General features: G+C 47.5%; 2 long non-coding RNA genes across 2 annotated transcripts; both read left to right on the top strand.

Annotated features, from left to right (window-relative positions):
• The first annotated feature begins 239 nt into the window (after nt 1-239).
• LOC132808887 (uncharacterized) lies at nt 240-2,477 on the top strand. The gene is made up of 3 exons (XR_009642171.1): nt 240-302; nt 1,741-1,845; nt 2,427-2,477. It is a non-coding gene; the product is annotated as an uncharacterized LOC132808887 (long non-coding RNA).
• A 2,940-nt stretch (nt 2,478-5,417) lies between these two features.
• On the top strand, nt 5,418-7,222 carry LOC132808885 (uncharacterized). The gene is made up of 4 exons (XR_009642168.1): nt 5,418-5,501; nt 5,687-5,817; nt 5,923-5,976; nt 7,186-7,222. It is a non-coding gene; the product is annotated as an uncharacterized LOC132808885 (long non-coding RNA).
• The last annotated feature ends 1,818 nt before the right edge of the window (nt 7,223-9,040 follow it).

Here is a 9,040-nt window from a genome sequence, read left to right as displayed (position 1 = left end):
GAGATTTGGAGTGACAAAAATTAGTCACGTGGCTGGAACTAGTATACTCTCTCCTGATGCCTGTCTTTACTCTGGCTTTCTGGTCTGTTGAGTAATTCTGTCACATCAGCAAGAGGTGGTCAGAAAATTAACCTTTTTGAAACCACGACCAAATTCTCATTCAGGACTGCAAGGACCAGGAGTGGATGGGAAGACCGAATGAAGATCTGAAAGGATTTGAGTACAAGCCTGGAAGACGCAGCACGACTAAAGGTGTTTTCATCTGGAGTGAACCGTTCTTCATTGACTCAGAGCATGGTAAGGTAGGTGAGAGCACATTCAATACTAAATGAGAAACAGATTCTCAAACTGTTTACCATGATACAGCAAGTGGATGGAGGTGGGTGACAATTACCAGATAGGGAGCTGAGACATTGCTGTATACTTCGATGTTCACTGTTATTGAAGGGTTAGTGGTGAGGGAGTTCCTTACACTTGAAGGATCAGCACTGAGGGAGCTCTGTGCTGAGCGAGTTTTGAGAAGATTTGTATCTCAGGTTAAGCTCAGGTCCGCACTGTCAGAGGGTCAATGCTGAAGGAACTCCGCACTTCTGGAGGGTCAGCAGTGAGGGGACATTGCACTGTCGGGGTGTCAGCGCCGAGGGAGCGCCGCACTGTCAGAGCATCAGCACTGAGGGAGCACCATACTGTGGGAGAGTAAGCGCTGAGGGAGCCCCACACTGTCGGAGGGTCAGCGCTGAGAGAGCACCATACTGTGGGAGAGTAAGCGCTGAGGGAGCTCCACACTGTGGGAGGGTCAGCGCTGAGGGAGATCCACACTGTTGGAGGGTCAGAGCTGAGAGAGCCCCGCACTGTGGGAGGGTCAGCGCTGAGGGTGCTCCGCACTGTGGGAGGGTCAGAGCTGAGAGAGCCCCGCACTGTGGGAGGGTCAAAGCTGAGGGAGCCCCGCACTGTGGGAGGGTCAGAGCTGAGGGAGCCCCGCACTGTGGGAGGGTCGGAGCTGAGAGAGCCCCGCACTGTGGGAGGGTCAGCGCCGAGAGATCCCCGCACTATGGGAGGGTCAGCGCTGAGGGAGCCCCGCACTGTGGGAGGGTCAGCACCGAGGGAGCCCTGCACTGTGGGAGGGTCAGCGCTGAGGGAGCCCCGCACTGTGGGAGGGTCAGGCTAAGGGAGCCCCACACTGTGGGAGGGTCAGTGATGAGGGAGCTCCGCACCGAGGGAGGGTCAGTGCTGAGGGAGCCCCGCACTGTGGGAGGGTCAGCGCTGAGGGAGCCCTGCACTGTGGGAGGGTCAGGCTAAGGGAGCCCCACACTGTGGGAGGGTCAGCGCTGAGGGAGCCCCGCACTGTGGGAGGGTCAGCGCTGAGGGAGCCCCGCACTGTGGGAGGGTCAGCGCTGAGGGAGTCCCACACTGTCAGAGGGTGAGCTCTGAGACAACTCCGTACGGTTGCAGGGTCAGGGCTATGGGAGCTCCATACTGTTGGATTGTCAGCGCTGAGGGAGCTCTGCACTGTCAGTCCTCTATCTTAAAGTATAAATCTCTTTAAATTTAGGTTCAGAGGAATTGGAAACCCTTGCAAAGAGGCAGGGTTACTGGATTGAAAAATCCTTTCTCGTCTGTGTGTAATACAGGAGGGAGAATGGAGACCAATTCCCTGAATAAGACAGAGAGGCTACAAACAGAAATCAGGCCTGGAATGACTGAAAACATGTAACAAGTGCGTCTCCATTTGTTTCACAGATGGCAGTATTTCTGGTCGACACAGAAGGCTGTGATGGTCATGAACGAAAGAAAAGCCTAAGTGTTCAACTGTCAGCACTCAGTATGTTGCTGAGTTCATACATGGTGAGTAAAATGTGACCCAGTTTCAGCAAGAGACCAAGAGAGAGGAAGACCACAGCAGACTACCACAGTCCGCTCGAGCAAACAATGTGATGCTTGGAGTTTATTGTATGACAGGGTTAGCACATGGGGTGTGTTATAAGAGTGAGTGTGACACTCGAGGTGTGTTATAACAGACAGTGTGACACTCGGGGTGTGTTATAACAGACAGTGTGACACTCGGGGTGTGTTATAACAGTCAGTGTGATACTCGGGGTGTGTTATAACGGACAGTGTGACACTCGGTGTGTGTTATAACGGACAGTGTGACAGTCGGGGCGTGTTATAACGGACAGTGTGACACTCGGGGTGTGCTATAACAGAGCGGGACACTCGGGGTGTGTTATAACAGACAGTGTGACACTCGGGGTGTGTTCTAACAGACAGCATAATTCTCGGGGTGTGTTATAACAGACAGTGTGATACTCGGGGTTTCTTATAACAGACAGGTCACAGTTTTCCTTGGTCAGATCTAGAATTCCTTGTTACACTGTGACATCGATCATTGCAAGTTTTCTGATCACTCTCGTGCTTTAATTTTTCAGATTTTTAATGTTGCCTCAAAGATTAATCGGACAGACCTGGAATATTTAGAGGTGCTCTTTCATCGTTTTCATTTCACCAATTTTCGGCTACCTTCCTGTGTCTCTGCTCCCTGTTCCTTTACACAATTTCATCAATTACATCTTGGTCTTCCCACCCCACTGTGTATGACGGTTTGTTATTCATTCAGGTTGTCGGAAGTAGGAAAAGACCCAGGCTTCATTCCCAGCCCCCTCAGTGAGTTAGGTAATCTCTCCCCCACCCAGTGTGGGATTGATTATCACCCACACACTGAGACAGGGAAAGGCCCAGGCTTCATTCCCAGCCTCCTCAGTGAGTTAGGTAATCTCCCCCCCCCCAGTGTGGGATTGATTATCACCCACACACTGAGACAGGGAAAGGCCCAGGCTTCATTCCCAGCCTCCTCAGTGAGTTAGGTAATCTCTCCCCCAGTGTGGGATTGATTATCACCCACACACTGAGCAGGGAAAGGCCCAGGCTTCATTCCCAGCCTCCTCAGTGAGTGAGGTAATCTCCCCCCAGTGTCGTGATTTGGAGATGCCGGTGTTGGACTGGGGTGTACAAAGTTAAAAATCACACGACATCAGCTTACAGTCCAACAGCTTTAATTGGAAGCACTAGCTTTCAGAGCGCTGCTCCTTCATCAGGTGATGGTGGAGGACACAATTCTAAGACACAGAATTTCTGGGAAAGGATTACCGTATGATGTAACTGAAATTAGACATTGAAAAAGACGCTGATTGTTTGTTAAGTCTCTCATCTGTTAGAATGATCATGTTAGTTTCACTTCCTTAACATGTAAGTCGCAAACGTTTTTAAAAAGTTACATTCTCAGGTGAACTTTAACAATTGGTGTCAGCCTAGATAATGCGATGAAGATGTTAGTCCCCTGTGTGCTGTTGTCTGTGCCACAATGTTTAGACTAATTCTAATCTAAAAAATGAATTATCAGAATCTTACATGAATTCATGCAGTTTTTGAACAAAGTACAATGTAATTCTGCAAGTACAAATTCACCCCCACAAACGTATGTGTGTGTGTGTGTGTGTGTGTGTATATAGTGCAATGGGGTCACCTCTAGTGTGACATGAACCCAACATCCTCAACCGTGACCTTGGGTTCATGTCACACTAGAGGTGACCCCATTGCACTATATACACACACACAGACACTTCTGTATACACACACACACACACACAGTCACTCGTACACACACAGTCACTTTTACACACACACAGAGACCCTTCTGTCTACACACACACACACGCAGACACTTCTGTATATACACACACACATAGACACTTCTGTATACACACACACACACACATGCAGGCACTTGTACACGTACACACACACACACACACACACACACTGGGATACAAACACACAGTGATTGGATGTGTTGTGTTTTGCTTTCCAGATGTTTCTGGACATGGCCCAACAGGTCGGAGAGGTTCTTGACTTGGATCCTATTCAGGTAATGGAGAGTGTACGATCTAGTGTCCCACTATATTGTCTTGGGTCTATGGACTGAGAGAGGGAGAGAATTTACAGGACATCATCACAACCTCAAAATGTTTTCCATCCAAAGGAGCCCTTCCTCAGTGTAGTCACAGATGCAATGGGAGGTAATGGAGTGGCTAATTTCTGTAGAGGAAGATCCCCTGAACAATAAGTGAGAATAGGACAGAGATGGTCTGTTTTTGAGTGCTGCTCATTGAGGGTCATCAATGTTGATACCAGCACTGTGCTGAGAATTTGCATCCCCTTCATGAGCACTCCCTCCTGATACCAGAATTCCACGTGTTTCTGGGGAGGCTTGTAGGGTCAGAATGTTCGTGTGATGTTCAACAAAAAGACAAATTTTCTACTCAGATGGACACAAATCATCACATTGCAGTATGTTAAGAAGGTCCAGAGATGTATATTAACTTTAATTTTAAACATAATAAATTATATTCACGCACTGAAACTCTCGCACTCACTCAGTCTCAGACAGATGCAATAGAAGCAGAGAAACACAGACACTTATGTACACTTTCACACACAGAGGCACACATGGACTGAAACATGAAGCAAACTGCAACTCTGAAGCATCCCACCTCCGTGACTGAATTCACAGTTAATCTCTCCAACATGGCAACGAACCAGGTTTAACCGGAATTTCTCTGTTTCACTAGCATCTGGATATCCTGGTACGTGATTGGGAATGGTCTGAAAATTACGGCCAGGATTCTGGGAAGGGATATCTGCTGGAGACAAAGAAGGTAAAGACCTAACCTATGCATTCACTTGATGAATGTGATTGACATGCAGCTGGATTAACAGCACTGTATCTCAAGGTAGCAACTCACAGCATTGAGGTGGTCAGAAACAGTGTGAGGGAGCTGGATTAACATCTCTAGAGATACAGTCAGTAACACAGGGCCCTGGGGAGGGGAGAGGGGTTACTGAGTGACAGTGTGAGGGAGCTGGATTAACATCAGTAGAGATATAGTCAGTAACACAGGGCGCTGGGGGGGAGGGGTTACTTAGTGACAGTGTGGGGGAGCTGGATTAACATCAGTGGAGTACAGTCAGTAACACAGGGCATTGGGAGGGGAGTGGAGAGAGGGGTTACTGAGTGACGGTGTGAGAGAGCTGGATTAACATCAGTAGAGATACAGTCAGTAACACAGGGCGCTGGGGGGAGAGAGGGAGAGTGACAGTGTGAGGGAGCTGGATTAACATCAGTAGGGATACAGTCAGTAACACAGGGCGCTGGGGGGGGGAGAGGGGTTACTGAGTGACAGCGTGAGGGAGCTGGATTAACATCAATAGAGATACAGTCAGTAACACAGGGCACTGGGGGGGAGAGGGGTTACTGAGTGACGGTGTGTACAAGCTAACCCGTTATGGATTTTGCCAAACAGTTTCAAACTTGTTTATGCAGGAAATTCAGAATTCCGAATCCAAATTATCTGCACCGCTGGTGAAGCTACTATCAGAGTGTGATTGCTTTCTGCTCCCCAATCCTGGAAAGAAAATCAGAAAAAGTACCACCGGTCACTGGAATGGTATGTTTGGGGATTCCCTTGTGACACACAACTACTGAATGTGACCCTAATGCAATGTAACGATCAAACTGTGGCCTGTCCCAGTTTGAATACATCGTATCTAACGCTCCATGTCCCCTCAGTCCCAGAGCGGGAGAGGGCTGTATCACACTCAGGTTGAATAATATATTTATTTTCCCTGACAGACATGAGTGTGGATTTCAGGAATTCCCTTGATGATTACGCCTCTTCTGTCCTGCGATCTTTACCAACCAGTGCACGAACAGCTAGCAGGGGTTCAGTGGTGTCTGGCTTCCAGTTTTTTGAAAGAATTAAGGTATCAATCCAAACTCTGGTATAACCATTGATCATAGAGAGATGTTCTGTTTTTTATTGTCATAAGTTCTGTGTAATTGTCATCTCTTTCTAATTCTCACAACAGTTGTTCACAAAAACAATTGAGAGATACTCAAAGTACATCACAACACCACTCGAGGTAAGTCATGGTGATTATTGTAGAGGTGACAAAATGAAATGGTCTGACAGACACCAGTCACTATCCTGATATCTCCTAGAGAGAGAGAGGGGACTGTGAGACACCATGTGCGCGCACACGCACACACACACACGCACGCACACACTCCTGCAGACCATCACCCACACAGATCCTCTCTCACACACTCATACATACAGCGTCCACAATCATACTCACACACGCACCTTCTCACAGACTTTTATACCCCATTACACTCACACACATACACACACTCTCTCACATCCCCACACTCACACCCACATGCACAGACACTCGCTCAGTCTCCCTTACACACACACATTTAGGTTTGTGGGGTGAATTTGTACTTGCAGCATTATGTTTTATTTTGCTCAAAAAGTACATAAATCCAAAGAAAATTCTGTAAATCCCACTTTAGAAATAGAATCAGTCTGACCTAACACTGGGAAACAGACACACTATTGTTAAAAGACACCTATTGTTAAAAGTTGTCTTGAAAATGTAAGTTAAAACATGTTCTGGGATTGACATATGAAGGAACCAAAACTAACATGATCATTCTAAAAGATGAAAGACTCAAGCTAAATTTGTTTAATATTACATTCCATGGCACTGCAATCCTGTTAATGTATGATTCTGCTCCACTACCACCTGATGAAAAAGCAGCACTTCAAAACCTAGTGCCTCCAAATACATCTGTTGGTCTTTAACTTTGTGTTGTGTGATTTTTAACTTTGAGAGAGAGAGAGAGGAGGATTGAGAGACACAGGTCAGTGTACAGATATCTCCCTGAGAGAGAGAGAACTGAGAGACACCAGTCAGTGTACAGATATCTCCCTGAGAGAGAGAGAACTGAGAGACACCAGTCAGTGTACAGATATCTCCCTGAGAGAGAGAGAGACTGAGAGACACCAGTCAGTGTACTGATATCTCCCAGAGAGAGAGAGAGAGGGGGGGGGGGGGCAGTGAGAGTGAGAGAGAGAGAGAGAGAGAGAGGGGGGGGGGGGCGGCAGTGAGAGACACCAGTCAGTGTACAGATATCTCCCTGAGAGAGAGAGAGAGAGAGAGAGAGGACTGAGGGACACCAGTCAGTGTACAGATATCTCCCTGAGAGAGAGGGAGGGGGGTGGGGGGGGGGGGGGGGGAACTGAGGGGCTCACAAATCAGAATTTTTCATTGATGTTTCCGCAGATGATGAATGCCATTCAGGGATTGAAGCTGCGGGAGAAGATGCTGCAGGATTTTCAAACTTTCTTCCATTGCTCAGTACGACATCTAATTACACTGATATGGGGAGAGTTTGGAGAGAGCTTTACTTTTACCTTGGAGGATGAGTGTGTTATTTTCTCAATGTCTAACCCTGTGCTGTCCTTGTCCTGGGAATGTTTGATGGGGGACAATGTAGGGGGAGCTTCACTCTGGATTGATCCCCATGCTCTCCCTTGTCCTGGGAGTATTTAATGGCAGGGACAATGTAGAGGGAGCTTTACTCTGTATCTAACCCCATGCTGTCCCTGTCCCTGGGTGTGTTTGATGGAGGGACAGTGTAGAGGGAGCTTTACTTGAGATCTAAAGCTGTGTTATTTCTGTCTTGGGTGTTTTTGATGTGGGACAGTGCAGAGGTAGCTTTAGTCATAGCGATGTACAGCATGGAAAGAGACCCTTTGATCCAACTTATCCATGCCGACCAGATATCCTCATCTAATCCAGTCCAATTTGCAAACACTTCGCACATATCTCTCTAAACCTTTCCTATTCATGTCCTCATCCAAATACCTTTTAAATGTTGCAATTGTACCAGCCTCCACCACTTCCTCGGGCAGCTCATTCCATACACGTATCACCCTCTCCGTGAAAAAGTTGCCCCTTCGGTCCCTTTTAAATTTTAGCCTCTCACTCTAAACCTAAGCCCTCTAGTTCTGGACTCCCCATCCTCAGGGAAGAGTCCTTGTCTATTTATCCTATCCATGCCCCCTCATGATTTTGTAAATCTCTCCAAGGTCACCCCTTAGCCTCGACACTCCATGGAAAACTGCCTCAGCCTATTCAACTTCTCCCTCTAGCTCAGATCCTCCAACCCTGGCAACATCCTTGTAAATCTTTTCTGAACCCTTTCAAGTTTCACAACATCTTTCCGATAGGAAGGAGACCAGAATTGCATGCAATATTCCAACAGTGGCCCGAACTAATGTCCTGTACAGCCGCAACATGACCTCCCAACTCCTGTACTCAGTCCTCTGACCAATAAAGGAAAGCATACCAAACACCTTCCTCCTATCTGAGTAGGGCCGATCAGGGATAGCATCGGGAATTTGTGTGTGGTGCCTGAGGGGGTAGGGGAAGCCCTGAATGAGTTTTTGCTTCTGTCTTTACGAAAGAAATTAACTTTGTAGTGAATGAAACCTATGAAGAGCAGGTGTGCATGGTGGAATGGATAGAGATAGAGGAAGCTGATGTGCTGAAGATTTAGTCAAACATTAAGATTGACAAGTCGCCAGGCCCGCACCGGGTTTGTCCTCGGCTGCTTTGGGAAATGAGAAATGCAATTGTTTTGCCACTTGCGAAGATCTTTGCATCCTCGCTCTCCACTGGAGTTGTACCTGAGGACTGGAGAGAGGCAAATGTAATTCCTCTCTTCAAGAAAGGAAATAGGAAAATCCCCGGCAATTACAGACCAGTAAGTCTCGTGCCTGTCATCGGCAAGGTGTTAGAAAGGATTCTGAGGGTTAGGATTTATGACCATCTAGAACAGCATGGCTTGATTAAATGCAGTCAGCATGGCTTTGTGAGGGGCAGGTCCTGCCTCACAAACCTTATCGAGTTCTTTGAGGATGTGACTAGAAACGTTGATGAGGGTTGAGCTGTGGATGTGGTGTATGTGAACTTCAGCAAGGCATTTGATAAGGTTCCCCATGGTAGGCTCATTCAGAACGTCAGGAGGAATGGGATTCAGGGGAACATAGCTGTCTGGATACAGAATTGGCTGGCCAACAGAAGACAACGAGTGGTAGTCGAAGGAGAATATTCTGCCTGGAAGTCTGTGGTG

This window comes from Hemiscyllium ocellatum, assembly GCF_020745735.1.
Source record: "Hemiscyllium ocellatum isolate sHemOce1 chromosome 41 unlocalized genomic scaffold, sHemOce1.pat.X.cur. SUPER_41_unloc_9, whole genome shotgun sequence".
In the NCBI taxonomy this organism is placed as follows: Eukaryota; Metazoa; Chordata; class Chondrichthyes; order Orectolobiformes; family Hemiscylliidae; genus Hemiscyllium; species Hemiscyllium ocellatum.
Note: the sequence above shows the minus strand (reverse complement) of the source record. Positions and strands in the feature narration are given on the sequence as shown.